Here is a 21,932-nt window from a genome sequence, read left to right as displayed (position 1 = left end):
GATCTTTCATAAAAAATACAAACTATAATACTCCCCAAGCCCCCCATCCCCCTTCCCAAAAGCCCACAAGAAATGGGAAAAGGAAAAACACAACCATAAGCACAACAGGCACATTGGCACATTTTTGTTCGTTGGATGAATCCCTCTCCTACCTTTTTCTCCTTTTGGTACCCAACATCTTTCAAAACCCCAAGTAGGGATGGCAGTGGATCGGGGCAGGTAGGGGGACAAGGTCTTTACTCCCACTCCATCCCAAAATTTTGCCTTCCATCTTTATCTTCATCTCTGCACGGATTTTGATTTTAACCTCCATCCTCAGTTCATTGTGTTTCATGTCCTCCATTCCCACTTCAAATGGGGCGAGGTGGGGCAGAGCATCGTTTTCTTAGTCTTTTCGTTGCTGCTGCCTTCTGCCCTCTACTGTTAGAGGAAGGAGAGGAGAGAAATGAGAGTTCACATGGATCGTTAGAGGAAGAAAGAAGAGATTCAAGAAAGGGTTTTATGTTATATATATATATATAGGGTATAATAGTAACCTTTTAATAAAAGTGAGGGACAGGGTAAGGGTGGGGGGGGGGGGAAGAGTAAGACCATCCCCACCTCCATCCTTTCAAATGTTTTGATTTTAACTTTCCTCCTAGTCCATTCTTCGTTTCATGTCCTCCATCCTCAGTCCAAATGAGGTGAGGCCGGCTGGCCCGGTTTGCGCCCAGTCCACTGCCATCCCTAACTCAAAGTCATAAAAAAAAAGGCTTATACTCTCTTCTGACATATGATGTCAGAGGATCTAGGTTGATTTTAGCCGTCCATCTTATACATATGAACCGCTAGGAATGAATCTATGGTGCACAAGTCCTGCCCAGTTTAGTACTTATTTCTTTTGCTTGCCCAGAAAAGTCAGCTAACAAAACCAAAAAATAAGAGAGAGACTCTGGTACAAATGAAGATGTTGGCTCATTTTTGTGGCGAGCCTAGCCAATCTCGAGCCCATGGCATGCCCGAGTTAAACAAGTCAAGCTTGAGTTGCCTCGTTTACAAAATATATTCATCATTTAAAAATAGAAAAAAAAATAAAAATTTGGAGTCGAGTTATTTAAAAGTTCAAACTAGCTCACGTACAAAGTAGATGACTTTCTCCAAAAACGGAAAGCAATAGATTTTGAATTCCAAACCTATTGTTTGCTATTGCTACCCAAATATTCAATCATCTAAACTTTATAATATAAAATATGCAAAATATATTTAGTACTAATTAACGAGTTTATATGAACCGAGCTGTGATCAACACTCAGTATTCCTGTTTGACTTGCCAAGCTTATTTCATGAGCTCTTTACCAAGACAGTGGCTCATCTCGTCTCCTGCGGAGAGAGAGAGAGAGAGAGATTATTGTTAAGATTTTTGTTGTTATTTTAAAAGGGAGATGCTAACTGTTTCTTCAGTCAAGGGGAGGGCCCTCTCTCACTCACTTTCTCTCTTGAAGGAGAGAGAAAGCAGCACGACCCATTTGCAGAAAACCACCCTTCATCATATCATACAACACACACGCCCCCACACCATTAAGTGACCTTCCCTACGCTCCCGTGAACACGCCTGCATCGCAGTCAACTTCTTTGTGAGTTGGAGCTTTGAATTCGGGGCCTCCCCCACAGAAAACCAAGCTCCCCATCAATTGTCAATCCCCTTATCCCTCTTTTCAGTTTACCCTTCATCTCTCTCTCTCTCTCGAATCGAGAGATGGCCCTCCCTCGGGCCATCGTTATTTATTTCTTGAGTTGGGTATTCCTTTTCGTGTCTCTCACAATAGACTCTTTCGCCTCCAACGGAGAGTCCCCATCGTTAAAGACCGAGGGAGGAGGAACCAAGAAGCGAGTGGTGCTCCCAATCATAGTAGGGGTCTCCCTCGGCTCCCTCTTCCTCGCTCTGGCCGTTTTCATGGCCGTCTGCTTCGGCCGTCTCAGGGGAAAGGAACCATGGAAGGGAAGCATCGTGGAGGCCTCGGACGTACAGAAGCAGCAGGTCGACAAGAAGAAGAGCAAGAAGAAGAAGAAGTCTCAAGAACAACAACAGCAGCAATCGGCAGAAGGGGCGATGGTTATATGGGGGAGATCGGGGTCGGGAGTGAAGAGGCTGAGCTGGGGGGAGGTGGAGAGGCTGACCAACAACTTCGCGTCGGTGATCGGGCAGGGCGGATTCAGCACCGTCTACCTCGCCCGCCTGCCCGGCTCCGACCTGCTGGGCGCCCTCAAGATCCTCAGCAACAGCGAGCGCCTCAACAGGGTGTTCCGGCAGGAGCTGGACGTCCTCCTCCACCTCCGCCACGATAACATCGTCAAACTACTCGGTTACTGCGACGACAAAGGTTCGACTCACACCCCGCCCCTGCTCTCTCTCTCTCTCTCTCTCTCTCTCCTTCCGAAATTACCTCAACCATTAACGACTTTTGTGATATATAGTGAATGGGGTATTTTAGTTTTTTTGACGAGATTTCTTTCCTTTTTTTTCTTCGTTTTACAGAGGAGGGGGTTCTGCTGTTCGAGATGGTGCCCAACGGGAGCTTGCACGAGAAGCTCCACGAGGAGGAGGGCGACGAGGGGAGGGCGGTGCTGACGTGGCAGCAGAGGACGTCGATCGCGCATGGTGTGGCGCGGGCGATCGAGTACCTGCACGAGCGCTGCGAGATGCCCATCGTCCACTGCGACGTCAAGTCGTCGAACGTGCTGCTGGACCACGGCCTCCTCCCGAAGCTCTGCGACTTCGGATTCGCCCGCATGGGCTTCTCCTCAGCCGTCCTCCCCTCCTCCGTTTCCCCTGTCATGGGCTCCCCTGGCTACGTCGATCCCCACTACCTCCGCACGGGGATCGTCTCCAAGAAAAACGACGTCTACAGCTTTGGCGTTCTCCTCCTCGAGCTCCTCACCGGCGTCGAAGCCTTCTGCGCCCAGAAGGAGCAGCTGCTCACCTGCTTCGCCGCCCACGTCGTCAGAGACCCCGACCGGGCCCCCGACCTCGTCGACCCCAGGCTCGCCGGCAGGTTCGAACCCGACGAGGCCCGCGCCCTCGCCTCCATCGCTGCCTCCTGCCTCAGGGAGCAACCCGCACTCCGGCCGTCCATGGTCGACGTCCTCTCCCTCCTCGCCGAGAAGGACGCCGTCTCCGTCGCCGGAAAGATCTGCGGCGAGGTGGCCAAGGGAGACGGGGTAGAGCTCGAGCTCGAGCGGTGAGTTCCTATTCTGCTGCTGAGAAAATGACTATTATGCTCTCTCGTGTATCAAATCGGATGACGGGAATTGCCCCGTGGGTGCATAACTTCTGGGAAGAAGGTTTGGAGGGTAATAGGGTCATTTACTTAGAGGGTGGGCAAAAAAAATTGTTCTGACGTGGACATTGTTTCTGAAGGGGCGCAGTACGTCATCATGAATATATATTTGGATATCATAATTTCGTTGCATACGACTTCCGTGGTATGTACGAGTATCTGATGACCTTGGGAAATGTGTTCAAGTGGGACCCTGATATTCTGGGTGCCTCCCTCATTGCCTATGACCAAATTTGGTCATTTTGAATTCCCGCCTCTTGGTCGAGGAAGGTAAAAGTGGGCGGTGGGGCCCAGCTTGGGTCGTTAGACTGGAGGGCGGTTTTGTCATTTAGTGAGTCCGGGTCGTAGGGGTTCTTTTTTACTTTGCACACAAACCCATGATGGCGGTGGGGTTGGGAAATGACGACCCTCACTGACTTCGTTCAGTAATACGTGTTCAATTTCAATTCGGTTTCTTTTAATTAATTTTTGCCTTTTTTTTTCCCTCCTTTCAAGTAAAAGCTAGAAAATGGTAGAAAAAATGCAATTAGAAAAGAATAAATGATTACTTTTCCAATCATTCCAAATGGGGGAAAATTTTAAAATTTTTTTGAAGGTAAAGGTTTTCTAAAAGACGTAATTTTAATAAAAAAATTCCGAAATATGCAGGGTGAAGGGATTTTTTCTTATAAAAAATTCTTTTTATTAGGAGTACCATTCACCACAACACATCTTCGGCATAAAAAGTTCTTGAATCTTGATCTTCCTCTTACACGCCATCATTTTCAGTTTTCTCTATGCTCGAACCACCTCTATCTATCATGGGCATGGTAAACCATCCTTCTATCTCTTTGATTGGATCGACCCTCCCTCGGTCTCTAATTTTTCTTACTTATTTTATTTTTTCTTGCTACATAAAAAGAAAATTTTATTTAAAAAAGTTATATAAATGTTTTTATAAGCAAAATTTTTCTTTTCATGTGGAAAATTTTCTTGCTTTCATGCCTGACCAAAGGGATCAAGAATAGAATCAGGGATGCAAAAGAATCAGATTGGTGCAAATGTGAAATTTTCATAAAAGTGAGGCCTATTTTTGGAACTTGTTGAAAATCGGCTCATGAAAGGGTGTATTCAGCGTCCACCTCTCTCAACTCTCACACGCTTGTAGTCTCACGTCACGTCTCTCTCGTGAGGTCAAGTGATTGAATTGGATTTTTTTTAAAATTTATAACCCGAACAAACTGCACTCAACACGAAGACCTGGTCATGCTGGCTCAGCCTGTTATACCTACTGTGGTTGTGAGGACCCGTGCCCCAGCTCCTATACTACGCTGATTGAGCAGGACTTGGGCCAGGTGGATGCGAAGTTCCGGATCTGGTCCACATTTTGTAGTAATTGGTAGCATGAACTCATTCCCACCTATTATTATATTTTTTGGGAGCGTGTGAATTGAGATCCTGAACTGGGATGAACGATCGGATTGGCTGCATGACCTTGTTTGTGGTGGATCTAACACGCAAAATTTGATGGCGTTCCATGATTGAGATTATAGTCATAGCTAGTTTTTTCTTTAATGGATTAAGCTCACAAAGGATTCTTCTCATTTTGGTAGGAGCTGTCTGTAAACGTCACCAAGTTAACAGTTTGCCACAAGTTTAAAGCCTATTTTTGCACTTATTAAAGTAGAAGTGGGGACTAAGTGTAAGATAAACATGCAGCAAATGTCGTTTTGACGTGCTTGAGAGGTTTTGTATATATATATATATATATATATATATATAGAGAGAGAGAGAGAGAGAGAGAGATTTATTTTTAGTCAAAATAATCTACTTTGACTTAACTAAAGTAATAATATTATATTTTTTAAATTCCTAAGATCACATCTCCTTCATTCTTCAATTTGTGGCCAATAAAACATTATTGAAGAGAGAAAGGTTGCAAATATTATCTACTAGCGCATATGCATGAAGCTTTTGGAGTTTGACTTTTTCAAACATACATACGATCCATATCCCAAACTCAAGTTTCAATCTGAAGGTTTAGATCCCTAACGACTAACATATTTAAGGAGGATGTTGAACATTGTCTGGTTTGCAACTATGGATGGATCGGTAGGACATGCACTTAGTTCCCAAACACATTGGACATGGCCCCAATTTTGTTGTCGTGCAGTTTCCTCTTGATTCATCTAGAACCAATTCGGACCAGACCCACTTGGATATAGATTTTTAGTTGTATGAACAAAGCCTTTATTAACTGGAGCCATTGTTTATATGATGATGGGCGTCGAACTACAGACATCTGTTAATATATCTGGAAAATATCACAATCTTTTTCAAATCTCTATGCCAGACAATCTTGTGGGTGAACATTCCATTTTAGTTGTACCTGCTCAAAATGCATTCCTTTGTCATCGAAATGGATGGTCGCTCGGTAGAAATCGACGATGACACTTGAATCAGCAAGGCTTCCTTGCATGCGTCAATCTAAAAGTTTTTGTATCCTCCATGCAGTACGAACATGCCAACCTCTCATGTGTGCTCCAACTAGATAACATACCATATGCAGGGAAGTCACTGATTGTCCATAGAACGACATACATATTGAAATTTTATTTTTTTGTGGGCATCATACGTGGTAACATCGTCATCCCATAATACTTTTAGTTCATCAATCAATGACATTAAATTTACATCAAGATTTTGGCCAGGTGAGGTCGGACTAGGGATCAATAGAGACAAGAAAATATTTGGACGCTTCGTACACAAGCTTGGTGGAAGGTTGTATAGAGTTACAAATACTGGCCAACATGAGTATAGAGTTGATCTACCCCCGAATGGATTAAATCCATCTGTACATAAACCGAGTCTAACATTTCTCACTTTCATTGCGAAGTTCTGATGAGTACGATCAAAGTATTTCCAAGCTTTCGCATTAACATGATGCGTGATCTTGTCTTCATCATTTCAAACTTTACTTACATGTCATCTCATGTGTTTAGATGTCCTTGAAGACATATACAATTGTTGCAATCTAGGGGTGATAGGAAAGTAGCAGAGCGACTTGTATGAAACTTCTTTTGATCTTGTGCTACCATTGCCTCTTGTCTTTGGCTTGAACCGAGGATGCTCACATGATGGGCATGATATGTTGTTTTCCTAATTCTTGAAATACAACATGCAATGATTTGAACAATCATCTATCTTTTTATACCCCATACCTAGAGCGTTGACCATAACCTTGGTACAATAGAAATTTTGTGACAATTTCTCATCTTTGGGCAACATACTCTTCACAATCATGCATAAATGGTTAAAACATGATTGACTCAAATTATACTCAGACTTCAAATTCATTAGTTGAAGAACTGCAAACAAGATAGTGTGACTCTCGCACACGTTCCAAAGTGGCTCATCAGCATCTCTAAGTAAATCATAAAATCTACTAGCTGTATCGTTTGGTGATTCTTCATCTACTGCAGTTGTTACATCACTACGACCCATAACAGAACATAGTTCAATTCCTGCAATATCAAATATTAAATTCATATATGGATTATCGTGCACCACATTCACCCGTGCATCAAAATTGTTTCTAAATTTTTCACCATGAAACGCCTAATTCTGATAATCACTCACAAAACCCTTCATGTATAGGTGATGTTTAACGTCATGAAGTTCTACAAATCGATTATTCTTACAAATCTTGCAGAGACACCTAATTCGACCTGTAGGATCCACTGTACTGACACTTGCCGTTGCAAATTCAATAAAACTTTTAACACCATCCATATATTCATGTGATAACTCATTGTCAACTATCCTACGATACATCCATTCAAGGTTTGCAGTCATTTTGTCGTATGATGTTACGAATAGTATCCTAACCAGTTAAAAGAGAATCATGAGAATGTTATGATGAAGAAAATATCAAATTTATCATGCAATATATGATGTCATACAATCACAAAAATTATGATGCATGCATTGATAATTTAATATTTTCATGTGCAAACTATTCATAACACGATACATTCATTTGAAGCATGCTTTCATTATACAATTTCACATGTAAGTCATAATCAAATTGAAAGTAACTACATGCGAGCATGGATACAATCACATCAAACATTGCAATACATAAAAAACATTCATATCAAAAAAATGTCAAACATGTACCTGCAGCAAACATACTCCAATATCCCGCTAACTACTACTATGCCTATCATGAAATCCGTACTCCAAACTCTATTCTCATACATTAAAATCATGTTCAGCATGATCTCCAAACTCCAACAAAGCAGTCCTAGATATCAACAACTAAGTGAGTGTGTGAACAATAAAGTGTTGCATCTAATAAATTAAATAACATGTGATGCGCTTGCATCACTTACTCACCATGAGTATTTACCCGATTTGCATTGTTTTTGTCACTTACTTACCGCATGTGGCGGGGCATAAGCGAGATCCGTTGAGAAATCTGCAAGAGACACTATGTTAAAATGAAGTCACCCTCTACTGAAAGAAAAAAATTTAGAATAAATATCGAAGTTGAATGAGATTTCGGCGAGGCGGAATGCCTCCTAGGCATCAACCACCTCTCAGTTCGACCCAACAGGTTTTCGAATTTGGCCGGCCAGTCAGTAGGCCAACGATGTACGACAGTGGCACGAGGTCTTCGGAGGCAGTGATCGTCCCCAGAGCAACAGGCACGGGGTGATGCTGTGGTTCAGAAACCCGACGATCGTCGGGCGCCACCCGGCCCGTGGCCCCCCTACCGAAAAAAATGAGGCAGGAGGGGTGACCCCTTGCCGGAAAAAAAATGAGGCAGGGGGGCGACCCCCTACCCAAATAAAAAAATGAGACAACGGGGGTGACCCCCTGCCCAAAAAAAAAGAGGCAGGGGGTCGCCCCCTCCCCCCTACCGAAAAAAGAGGCAGAGGGGCGACCCCCTGCCCAAATAAGAAAACGAGGCTGGGGGGCGACCCCCTGCCAAAAAAAAATGAGGCAGGGGGGCAACCCCCTGCTCGAATAAAAAAACGAGGCAGCGGGGGTGACCCCCTGCCGAAAATAAAAAACGAGGCAGGGGGTCGCCCCCTGCCCCCCCCCCCCCCCCAAAAAAAAAAGAGGCAGGGGGGCGACCCCTTGTCGGAAAAGCAGGGGGACGACCCCCTGCCCGAATAAAAAAATGAGGCAAGGGGCGACACCTTGCCGAAAAAAAGAGGCAGGGGGCGACCCCCTCCCGAAAAAAAAATGAGGTAGAGGGTCACCCCCCCCCCCCCGGCCGAAAAAAAAAAATGAGGCAGGGGGTCGCCCCCTTGCCAAAAAAAAAATGAGGCAGGCGCCCCCCCCCTCCCCTTGCTGAAAAAAAAAACAACGAGGCAGGGGGGGCTACCCCTTACCATAAAAAAAAAGTGACCCACTTACGTGGGAGACGTCGGGTGGCGGGCGACGGGCAGCAGAACGGGGGGCGATGGGTCGGGGGAGGGACGAGCGGCGAAACGGGGGGCGATGGGTTGTGGGAGGGACGGATGACGGACCGGGGAGCGACGAGAAGCGGGCCAGGGAGTGCGTCGGGCGGGAGAGGGCGGTGGCTAGGGGAGTGCGTCGGGCGGGAGAGACGAAACAGGAAAGAGAAAGAAGAGTTCTGATTAGAAATTTACGAGAAACTTAGCGACAGATTTGGCGACAACCTACTTCCGTTGCAACTTTACATGACCAGTTAGCGACAAAATATTTTCGTCGCTAACGTAGTCGCTATGTGGCCACGAAAAAACCTTCGTTGCCAAATCAGTCGCTAAATGGCGGTATTGCGATAAAAACCTGACGTCGCTAAGCCGCCGCTAATTAGCGACAGATTTGGCGATGAAAGTTTTTCCGTCGCTATTTTTGTAAATATTATGAATTTTAGCGACAAATTTGTTTCTCTTGTTAATTCGTCGCAAAGTTGCAATGGAAAAAATCCGTCGCAAACTTCCGTCGCTAATGACCATTTTTCTTGTAGTGCCCTAGAAGTAGATATATCCCCTTAATGGGAATTTGATTGTGCAGACAACAACATCCGCGGGTCACTGCTATCCACACTTCATACACCCGTTGCAAATGGTGGACACTTGAAACAAAGTATACCACTGTGGTCCACCTAGGGATGGCAGTGGACCCAGGGACAACGGGGCTCTGCCTCGCCTCGCCTCGCATCGTTTGGACCGGTGATGAAGGGCATGAAACAGGGATGGAGGCAGGGATGAAGGCTAAAATCTATCCCCGTACGGGGATGGAGGTGGGGATGTACTTATGCTTTTTCCCGCCCCATCCTCGTCCCAATCCCTGCCTAGCCCCGCCCCGCCCCGTCCCCAATCCTCTAAGGAATGACTATAGACTAAGGGGAAACGGGCCCCGCCCCACCCCCGTTTGGACCGGGGATGGAGGACATGAAACGAGGATGGAGGCTAAAATCCATCCCCATGCAAGGAAGGAGGCGAGGGTGGAGGTTCAAATTTTGAAACGGGGTGGGGGTGGAGACCTTGTCCCCCGCCCCACCCTGGTCCACTGCCATCCTTAGGTCCACCCCTCTTCCTGGAGTAGTGGCATAGAAAAAGTGTGAAAGACTTGGGACAAAATTTCAGCTTATCCAGTGCACTGAACCAACCAACGGTATGCAGACAGGCCCTGTTCTGCCCTCTTTTGTTCACGGAATAAACCCCCCCATAAAAATGCTGATCCCATCACAAATTTCCATCTACAACACTCACTAATTGGACCAACAATTTATAATTAAAAACCACCTTTCTGAGTAAGTTGGTTATTTACTCTTCTTTCTTTTTCTTTTTTTTCATGAGTTATGGAAAAACCACTCTCGAGATCAAAGACCTAATCACGCTGGTTATGCATATCATACTTTTTTTTTTTGAATTTATAACCCGAAGAAACTGCACTTGGCATAAAGACCCGATCATGCTAGCTCAGCCTGCCATACCTATGATCATCATGCTGATAGCATAAAACTCTGAGGCTACGATCCCTGCTCCCGGGGCCGATATAACACGTTGGCTTGCCTAGAGGGGTGACACTCAAGAGAATCAAACCTTGATTGCCCGTCTAGCAGCCAAGGCCCCATCCCACTATGCCAACTCCCCTTGGGGCATAAAACTCTGAGGGCTTACCCCCCAACCCCAAGGAGTCGCCAAGCTTAGGCTTACGTAGTTGGGTGACCCCCATGAGATTTGAACCTAAACTGTTGGAGCAAGCGCAACAAAACAACTCCTCGAAAGGCATTCATAGGAGCCAAGTCCCTCTCAATTTATAGGCCTCCAGATGTCCTCTTCTTGGCTCCGCAGTCGGTTTAGAGAATATCAGAGTGTTAAGGTTTTGATAAAGATAATCTTTGTGCATTTTAAAAAACGGTTGTGTATTTTTAAAAGGTCGACTCTTGCTTATCCATGAGCAGGCCTTCTCATGGATAAGCATGAACATGAGGGCTCATGGCCACACGTACCAACATCTTCCACTTGGACATGAGACTGCTTAGTTTGCTCTCACTAGTGTGGGCTTCCTCAAACTGATTACAAATTTTTCGTTAAGGATTTTCTTTGTAATCATACATATCATAATCCCATACAGGCAACATGTTGGGTAAACAAGTGTTCTAAAACACCCTTAGTTAAGGGATCAACCACTATATCCAATATAGGAAGGTAGTCCATAAATATTTTATTATTTTCAATCATATCATGTATGTAGTAGTATTTCACCATTATATGCTTGCTCTTGGAGCTATCATCTTCACTTTTCATTAGAGCAATAGCAACTTGATTATCACATTATATCTATATAGGTTCACATAATAGATCTATTTTTAAGTTTTTAATGAACATGTTGATCCATACTGCAAATATCGCGGTTACATTACATGAGATATACTCGGCCTCTTGAGTATGTTGAGCCACATATCCTTGTTTCTTAAAGAACTAAGCAACAACTCCTCCTCCAAAGAGGAAGATGTAGCCAAAAGTAGATTTTTTGTCATCTTTGCATCCTGCAAAGTCAACATCAGAGTATCTGATTAAATAAAAGTTGTCAGCTTGAAAACTCAGTTGTAAGCCTTTAGAACCTTTAAGGTATGAGAATATCCTTTTAATAGCTTGCCAGTGAGGCTATTCTGGACTACTTTGATATTTGCTTACAAGACTTGCAATGAAGCTTATGTCAGGTCTTGTATATAGCATCACATACATTAGGCTTCCAACAACCTAAGCATATGGTATTTAAAGACTTTATTGGCCCTCACAAGGGCAATCACTCTTACTTAAGTTTACTCATTTAGCAATAGGAGTCTCAATGAGTTTGGAGTCATGCATTTTATATGTTTAGGATATAGTTAATATATCTTTCTTGACTTAGACAAAGAGTCTTTGAATCTTTGTTTCGGGTGATTTTAATTCCCAAGATATAAGAGGCTTCACCCATATCTTTCATTTCAAAGTTGGTGTATAACCATTTCTTTGTATTGACTATCATTTTATTATCATTACCAGTCAACATGATATCATCAACATATAATGATAGGATACATAATAGACTCCCACTTTTTCACACATATACACAGTGGTCTAACTGATTTGGTTCGTATGAAATCTTTGTTATGACTTTGTGAAAAGCTAAATACCATTGTCTTGGTGATTGTTTTAACCCGTACAAGAATTTTTTCAACTTGTACACTTTATTATTATTTGTCACATGACCTTCTGGCTGAGTCATATAAATAACTTCTTTTAAGTCACCATTAAGAAAAGCAATCTTCACATCCATCTGCCATATGTCAAAATCATAATGAGCAACTATGGATAAAATTATCCTGATGGACGTAAATTTAGCAACTGACGAATAGGTTTCAGTATAATCAATCCCTTCCTTTTGGAAAAAACCTTTTGCAACCAGTCTCGCTTTAAACTTATCTATAGATCCATAAACTTTATACTTTTTCTTAAGAACCCATTTACAACCAATCTGTTTTCTTTCTTCAAGAAGATCAGTTAAATCCCAGACTTGATTCTTTTCGATGGATTTAATTTTTTCGTCCATAGCCCTTTTCCATTCTAATGTCTCTTTCGAATTAATTGCATCAACATATGAGAGATTATCGATCATTTTATCAAGGTCTATAGAGTAACAAAGTTCCTCACACAAATACACATAGTAGTCATCCAAATAGGATGAAGGAGCTTTAGACCTTTTATGACCACTTAGTCCTTGAGAAGTAGAGGGTTCAGAATCAGTTGGTTCATTGCCTAACTGTTCATCCTGATCATCAAGATCATCCAACAAATCAACTGGATCCTCAATTGGATCATTGGATTCATTGTTGAGATTTTCTAGAAACTTAACATCTCTACCCTCAATCAGTCTCAATCTTTGGTGATACAACATATAACCTTTTGATCATTTTAGCTAACCAATAAAGATACATCTTGTTGATCTGTTGTTGGGTCTAAGATTTTTACATGAGCTACAAATCCCCATATCTTAATATGATTTAGATCTGGTTTCATACCAGTCCATCTTTCATATGGAGTTGTTGAGACAGCCTTGCAAGACACTTTATTTAAAGTATACATAGCTGTATTTATAACTTCACCCCAAAAAACTTTGGGTAGTTGTGCACCTGCGAACATGGATCTAACCATGTTCAAGAGGGTTCTGTTACAACTCTCAGCAAACCCATTTTGTTGTGGTGTTTTTGACATAGTTCTTTGCCTATTAATGCCAAGATTTTTGTAATAATTACAAAATTCATTTGAGGTATATTCACTACCTCTATCAAATCTTATAATTTTAATATATCTTTCAAGTTGTCTTTCAACTTCATTCTTGTATTCTTTAAATTTCTCAAGTGCTTCTGATTTATTTTTGATGAGATACAAATATCCATATCTTGAGAAATCATCAATAAATGTTATAAAATATAACATGCCACTATGTGTTTGGACTCTAAAAGGTCCATAAATATCTGTATGAATTATTTCTAATAATTCAATAGCTCATATATCATTAGGTGAAAATGGTTTTCTTACCATCTTTTAAAAAATACAAGATTCACACTTTTCAAAGTGAGATTCATTAAAAGTAAGGATTATTCTTTGTTATGCCAGTTTTTTTATTTTCTTTAGGCTTACATGCCCAAGTCTTTTATGCTATGTATTCATATCAATAATTAAGGTACAATCATATAAGAAGAAAAATTGTCTTTATTATCAGATAACTTGAACCTGCCATGTTCCTTGTCAAACTTTCCTTCACACAAGATTATATTATGTTTCTCCACTGTGGCCTTCTCAGAGATAAAACAGACCTCAAAACCTTTTTCAATCAAAGCTGATATAAACACAAGGTTCCTTCTCATTGAAGGGACATAGAGAACATCTTTAAGTAATACACTAGTCCCTCTTACATTAAGTCTGTAAGACCCAACTCCCAAAACATCACTGTATGAGTTATTGCCCATGTAGACCTTGTGCCCTCCTGGTCTCAGCTCTTTGAGATCCACAGCTCCATCAGTGGACTTGACTATGTGGCATGTAGCTCTAGAGTCCACCCACCATCCAGAGAGTTCTTTATTCACGAAGTGGCATTCCGATACAATACAAACAACTTCCTTTCCATCGTTATTCTTGTTTGAGTTGTTGTATCTTCCATTGTTCTAGTTGTTCTTATTGTTGGGAAACTTTCTCTTGTAATTCTTTTGTATGTGTCACATCTTGCCACACTTGAAACACTTGACTTGTGAGCCCTTGTTGCCTTGAGGTTTAAAACCTGCATTTTCCTCTTTATGGAACTTGCCATTACCTTTCTTCTTAAAATTATTATGTTTAAAGGGTACTCAGCTATGGGATGATGTGTCTTGAGTCACCATCAACTCAGTTTTCTTTTCTTTAGGCATATGTTCTTGCTCTATAGCTAACTGTAAGGGCAACTTAGTCAGGTTTAAATTCTTTGAGTTCAACCTCAGTGCAGTTGTCACCATTTTTTATGAATGTGGGAGGCTATTTAGTATGGTGGACACTTGCATTTTATCTTAAATGACATTTCCAGCAATGGCTAGGTCTTTGGCCATGACCAAAATCCTATTTACATGGTGTACACTGTCACTCTCTTTCATTCTATATGAATTGTATTGTTTGAGTAGTAACTGGATATTGACTTTGGATGTGGTGTCGTATTTCGTGGCTATTGCCTCCATCATCTTCTTGACGGTCTTATAGTCTTCAAAGACCCTAATTAGATCACCGTTCATATAGGTGAGCATGATTGTTCTCGCCATTAGGTCATCTTTCTAAAATTTCTTGAACTTATTGATATCATCTTGGGTTGCTTCGTCATTTTGTTTGTCCATAGATATACTCAGGACATATCCCAGACCTTCAACGGCTAAGGCCAAGGGGATTCATCTTTTCCAGACAAGAAAGTTAGTCCCATTCAGCTTGTTGGTTTTAGCTAGCTCAGAGACACAGACTCGGCTTGCCATTTTATACTAAAGTATATTTTATTTTATTATTATGGCAAGTCAGCACAAAGAGACAAAGAAAAAAAAATTTATGTCAGGCTAAATTGAGAACAAACTTTAAAACAAGTCTCTGTTCGCAAATAGAACTATTTCGAGTCTTAAAAGAAATTTAAGAGAAGCCGAGTGCTAAATTAGAAAAAAGAGTTGTTATGTAAAATTATAAATATTTTAGGTACTAAAAGGGAAATACAACTATTTTTGAAAAATTTTCAAAAATTTCTGCAGACGCAAACCTTCTCTTGTAATTTTTAAAAAGAAAAGTATGTGGGTTAAAAAATAAGAAATTTTAACCTTGTTTTGAAAAACAATGAAAATTCAAGGGCAATGAGGTCTTTTTACCACTCAGGCTATATAAGCCCCTAACCTTTTCGAAAAGGTTATTTTGATCGGGGTTTTCTCTCTCCTCTTCAGTGGAGCTCCAGAGCGGTCAGAGTGACCAGAGTGTTTTTCGGCCGTTCTCCAATGATGACAACCCAACTTTTTAGTTGAGTTTTCTCCTCTCGATGCAGGCTTCCTTCGCGCAAATTTGAGACCTTTCCTCTGATGGAGCTTCCAGAAATGATTGGAAATTATTTTTTCGGCCGTTCTCCAATGGCGATGGCCCAAATCAGTGTTTGGGTTTGCTCCTCTCGACACAGGCTTCCTCTGCGCACAAATCCGAGGCCAAACGATGATTTGAAATTGGTTTTTTTGGTAACTTAGGGTTTGTTCTTTCAGTCTTTCTATTTTATGATTCTGTGTATTAGTCGATGAGGGTTTTTCCGCCAATAGAGAGCAATAAAAATATGCTGGAGGGCTTCTGTCCCGATTCACTCGGTGCTGCAAAAAAAAGTGGCAGTTGATCGACCTTTATCTAGCGACAACAGAAAAGGAAAAATCCCTTTTTGATTTTTTTTGGTCTGTCCTTCTGTTTTTCCTTTTCATTAGGTTTTCAGAGATAGGTAAATTTGTGAAGGGATAGTTTCTTCTATCAAGAGGCAGGCCTCTGGTTACCCCTTGGGGTTTTAAGGAGACCCACACAACAGATAAGTATAATTTTTAAACAGATGTCAAATATGCTTAGATGTACAGACTGGATTTGGCCTCAATCTGTTGAGGCCTCTGCTTAAGATGAGAAAAAAGGCTTATAGAAGATCTGTAAGTGTGTGTTTACACTCTTGACAGATCATGAGCTTTTTCACAAAGTAAAAAAAAGAAAAAGAAAAAGAAAAAGAAAGGACTCACAGTTATGCATTTTCCTTTTGCAGAGTGTGACAAAGAGCCTGAAGATCCATCCTTCGAACCTTGCTTTGATGCTACTGTTGGAGCAGGCACAACAGAACAACTCCTCGGAAGGCAGGCAGTGGATGGAACTCCTGGCTTAAGGGAGAAGAAGAAAGAAAAATAAGGAGAAAAATATGGGGGCTGTTTAAGGTTTGTTCCGAAGGCCTTTGCTTCTCACACTTGTATTTTTTGTGTGTGTTCATAGGGCCGAGTCCTTTTCAATTTATAGGCCTCCGAATTTTCTCTTCTCGGCCCAGCAGCTGATTGAGAGAATATCAGGGTGTGGAGGTTTTGATAAAGATAAGCTTTGTGCATTTTGAAAAACGGTTGTGTATTTTCAAAGGTCGACTCTTGCTTATCCATGAGCAGGCCTTCTCATGGATAAGCATGAATGTGAGAGTTCATGGCCACACGTACCAACATAGACGGACCATCAAATGGTCTAGGCCTCATCCCACTACAACAAACCCCTTGGGTCTTATGCCAATCATACTTACAATTGCTTTCTCAACATCGTACACCTCTTGCCCCATAGAGCCGCCTTGCTTCAACACACACAAGGGACATAATGCTATTGCCCTTACTTACATGTGCAAAGGGCTGACAACCATGAGAATGAAACCCTCTCCTGTCTAGAAGCTAAGGCCCCTTTCAGTGCACCAAACCCCTAGGGGCTACTCTCCTTTCAATCTAGTAAGTTTTATGAAAACAGTATCAATGATTGACCAGTACTATATACCCCCCCCAATTGACAAGAGATCATTGATATATATGTAAAAGAGGACAAAGGCACCCATAAGAGAATGATGCTCATTTTCGAGCTGTTGCTTTAAGCCAAGCTAGCAGCGATGTTAGGGGCACGAAGAAGGGAGCTGTTCCAGTACAGTCTCGTGTTGTCACTTGCAGTGAAGAAGAATATCATAGCTTTCTAAAATCAAAATGCTCGTCCTTGGACCACATTCCACTGTCACTGCATGTGTGTTTTGCCTAAAGGGTGAGATGGAAAGCCCACATGGGGTTGTGCTGAAGAATACAATGAACCCACATGGGATGATTGGATGGCATGCTTGTGAGACAGAAAATTCTTGGTTTAATTGTTTCTTGTTGAAATGTTAATGCTGTTACCATTTATCTATTGTCATTATTAAACATGTGATTATTATTATTTGGTTGGATGGCAATTGTAAGAGGACGCAGGGCTGTCACATGAGTGCATATGCGGGTTGATGTGTGCTTGCCAAGCATTCAACCTTTGTTTTACATTGTTTGGTCGCTTTCCATTCAACTTTCCACTCTTCCCCTTTAAAGCTTAAACAGAAAACTCAGTAAACGTTGAACAATAATGATAGTGTGCAACTCACACAATCGCCAATGCTTCATAATCAAGCATAAAAATCACTTCTTATTTTGAAATTTTACTTTTTTTTTACCTTGGAAAGCATGAACTTTTCATCATGTCAACTGTGTACCGTAAAAGGGGAGTTTAGATGAATCCAATAAAGCCCGACATTACTTGTAGAATCTTTGCACGTTTATATAGAAAAAATGGCCGTGTTGCACGGTTAAAATGTATGGATGCTTATGGCAAAATCTTACGGCTGTATATAGTAGGTGAAAAGGTAATTTCCCGTGGACAAGGGTAAGCCCACGGAGTTTTATGCTGTCAAAACTGTGATAGTAAGTACACGTAGAGCCAACGTTATTAGGGTATGTTTGATGGCTTGTCCACGGTTGGACGAAATGAACAAAAAAAACCGAACAGAACATTGGTTCTGTTCGTTCCCTAACAACTGTTGCAAGTTCAACGTTTGTTTGGACTGTAGTCAATGATATATTCCAAATGTCAGTTGTTTAATATCAGGTACGCTTTCCTACGCCATCCACCTCCCGAACCGAATTGTCCCTGTCTGACCAGCCCATCCCTTCCGAGTAATCATTCGAGGTAAAACAAAAGAAAAATGCAAGAAACCTTTCACAATCTGAAAAGAAATTAGGTTTATTCACAAGAACCAGCGCAAACAGAAAAAGGAAGCGTTCAGTACCAACGATTTGGGGGAGAACCGCAAGCCAATTGGCTGAAAATGAAGTTGCTTGTACCAGCATTGTGCTTTTCTATCATAATGCTTGGATGTTTGTTTCACCCAGGGGTGCAGCCACGGAGGGTGGTTACGCGCACACCTTGACTTGTAAAAGTCCCTTGAGAGGGATATGGGTCATCTCAGAAGGGTAGTGTCAACCTTAATCGGGTCAGCAGGGCACTGGTGCCCGACCCAATCCCTTAGCTCGCATCACAACTACAATCACCACAAGAAAAATGTCAATTAGCGCCGGATTTTTTCTGTCGCAACTTTGCGACGGATGTAACGACGAAAATTTATCCGTCACTAAGATTTTTAATATTGACAGATGTAGTGGCGGCTTAGCGATAGCTCATTTTTGTTGCAACACACGCGACGATTAACGATGGATAGGACGAGAGATGGTTTTCCGTCGCTACTTAGCGACGACGTTAGCGATAGAAATATTTCGTCGCTAAGGGGTCATATAAATTTATGATGGAGTTGCGATGAAATTAATTCGTCGCTAATTTTCGCGTAAATCCCTAATCAGAGCCCCTTTTCCTCTTTCCTGTTTCATCTCTCCCGCCCGACCGACGCAACCCTCTGCTTCCCGATGTCATCCTCCGCCGCCCGGCACACTCCCCGGCTCGCCGGCCTCTGCCCGTCGCTCCCCTGTCCGCTGCCCGGCCCATCACCCCCGGTCTGTCGCCCGTCGCCCCCGTTCCGCCGTCCGACGCACTCCCCGACCCGCCGGCCACCAGCCGTCGCTCCCCGGTACGCCGCCCGACCCGTCGCCCCCCGGTCCGTCGCCCGTTGCCCCCCGCCCACCGCAGGTAAATCCCAGTTTTTTTTACCTGCGACAGGGGGCGCCTGCCCTGCGTTTTGTTTTTTCTGGCATGGGGTCGACCCCCTGCCTAGTTTGTTTTTTTCGGCAAAGGGGGTCGACCCCCTGCCACATTTTGTTTTTTCTGGCAGAGGGTCGACCCCCCTGCCTCGTTGTTTAATTATTCAGGCAGGGGGTCAACCCCCCTGCCTCGTTGTTTTATCCAGGCAGGGGGTCGCCCCCTTTCTTTTCCGGCAGGGGGTCGCCCTCTTGCCACTCATTTTTTTACCGATAGGGGGTCGACCCCCTGCCTCGTTGCCACTTTTTTTTTTCAGCAGGGGGGCGACCCCTGCATGGTTTTTTTTTCCAGGCAGGGGGTCGCCCCTTGCCTCTTTTTTTTTCGGCAGGGGGGGCGACTCCTGCCCCGTTTGTTTTTTTCGGCAGGGGTCGCCCCCATGCCTCGTTTTTTTATTCGGGCAGGGGGTCGCCCCCCTGTTATTTTTTTATTGGGGCAGGGGGTCGCCCCCTGCTTTTTCGGCAAGGGGGCGACCTTGCCTCGATTTTTTTTTTCCGGCAGAGAGTGACTTCATTTTAACACAGTGTCTCTTGCAGTTTTCTCAACGGAACCCGCTTGTGCCCCACCACCCGTATTAAGTAAGTGACAAAAATAATGCAAATCAGGTAAATACCCGTGGTGAGTAAGTGATGCAAGCGCATCACATGTTATTTAATTTATTAGATGCAACACTTTACTGTTCATATACTCACTTAGTTGTTGATATCTAGGACTGCTTTGTTGGAGTTTGGAGATCATGCTGAGCATGATTTTAATCCATGAGAATAGAAGTGTTCTTATTTTTGGAGTACGGATTCCATGCTAGGCATGATAGTAGTAGTTAGCGAGATATTGAAGTGTGTTTGCTGCAGGTACATGTTTGACATTTTTTTGATATGAATGATTTTCATGTATTGCAATGTTTGATGTGATTGTATTCATGCTTGCATGTAGTTACTTTCAATTTAATTATGACTTTCATGCGAAATTGTATAATGAAAGTATGCTTCAAATTAATGTATCATGTTATGAATAGTTTGCACATGAAAATATTAAGTTATCAATGCATGCATCATAATTCTTGTGATTGTATGACATCATATATTGCATGATAAATTTGATATTTTCTTCATCATAGCATTCTGATGGTTCTCTTTTAACTGGTTAGGATACTATTCGTAACATCATACAACAAAATGACTGCAAACCATGAATGAATGTACCGTAGGATAGTTGATAATGAGTTATCGCATGAATATAAGGATGATTTGAATGTTTTGAATATATTATTGCAATACTTGATGTGAATGATTTGAATGTTTTGAATGTATTATTGCAATACTTGATATAAATGATTTGAATGTATTAAAATACTTGATGTGAATGATTTGAAACAATTTGAATGTATTGCATGACATTTTTTATTTGTTAGAAAATGGTTCATGGAGGTTACAGTGGTTGTTCATTCAGTGGTAGCCAGGCTCAACCTTCATCTTTATGGGCTCCTTTGATAGGTATATCATTTAACTAATTGGATACTTGATTAGTTGAAATATGCATTCTGAGATTTTCTAACGTGTTTTTTTACAGATGATGTTTTGCTTGTACATGACTCACCTACACCAATTGATCATACAAGTCAGGAGCCAACACACGATGCAAGGTCTTCTCAATCTGGCACAAGAAGACTCATTCAAATAGTGTATATTGATAATTGATCGTAAGTATTTTGTTTTCACTTATTGCATATCTTATAAATATTGTATATTGATATTTACTGTGTACCAATTCATGTGCAGCACGAGGTTCGAGCCACAAGAAGTAGTATGCGAAATTAAGAATTCACTACTTCAACATCTATCAGGACTAGTCGCTCAATGAAAAGAGTATCCAAAAGAGGTGATAGACAGATTGTGGTCCTCATTCACGGGATATAGTTGTTTGTCATAGTTAATGCGTTTCATATTTAATTTTTTATTATAGACATGTCTACTAACTTTATGAAAATATTTATAAGCTTCGAATCACTTCGCGAATACAGTAGAGGAACATGATGCAAGGAAGGTATGGCAGAATGTGACTGCCAATCGATTTGCAAACATGCTGCATAATATGAAGACTGCAGCAAGAAAAACATCTGGCGGGATAGATGATCCACTGCAGTGGAAGAGCCATGAACCTCCTACTATCAGGTCAAATGTTTGGGATGCAATGTGCGACAAGTGAGCTGAGGATGCATTTCGAAACCGCTCAGCGAAGACTGCACAAAATCGAGCGAAAATGTCCGAAACCCATCTACACACAAGTGGATCTAGGACTTTTAAGAGCCACCAGAAGAAAATGGTAACTCATCAATATATATATTGTCAATTTTATAAGTATTGTTGCAAACTTGTTAACTAAATCTTTTATCATTTCACTTCGCAAGAAGCAGAAAAATGAGGCATTGTGCCATACAAGAATGTGTTTGTTGAAACACATAAACGTAAGACCACGGGAGAGTTCGTATCAGAGAAGGTGAGAGCGACAACGATATGTATTTATTTTATTAATAAACATTGTAATAGACAAGTTACTATGAATTACGTTATCATAAATATTGTAATTCTTAATTCTTAATTCTTAATTCTTAATTCTTAATTCATATTCTAATCATTACATTGTAGGAGTCATATGAGCAACAAATGTTACAACGATATGACGATGACTGCACTCATAATTCGCCTTTTGATCCTGTAGCATGGGTGACTGCAACCGGTGAACCTTAAAAGGGTCGTGTGTTCGGGTTTGGGAGTAACATGAACACCATACCAATCGTTGCCTCCTGCAGCTCAGACCCACAGAGTTCTCCCGCCAGCATCAACTCTCAACGTCC

At 42.0% G+C, this 21,932-nt stretch overlaps 1 pseudogene across 1 annotated transcript; it reads left to right on the top strand.

Annotated features, from left to right (window-relative positions):
* Positions 1-1,735: 1,735 nt before the first annotated feature.
* LOC149832574 (salt tolerance receptor-like cytoplasmic kinase 1 pseudogene) lies at positions 1,736-3,449 on the top strand (annotated as a pseudogene). Its single transcript, XR_016433223.1, has 2 exons — positions 1,736-2,360; positions 2,516-3,449. The product of XR_016433223.1 is annotated as a salt tolerance receptor-like cytoplasmic kinase 1 pseudogene (transcript).
* The last annotated feature ends 18,483 nt before the right edge of the window (positions 3,450-21,932 follow it).

Source organism: Nuphar pumila, chromosome 7 (assembly GCF_984573655.1).
Source record: "Nuphar pumila chromosome 7, dmNupPumi1.hap1.1, whole genome shotgun sequence".
NCBI lineage: Eukaryota > Viridiplantae > Streptophyta > Magnoliopsida > Nymphaeales > Nymphaeaceae > Nuphar > Nuphar pumila.
Note: the sequence above shows the minus strand (reverse complement) of the source record. Positions and strands in the feature narration are given on the sequence as shown.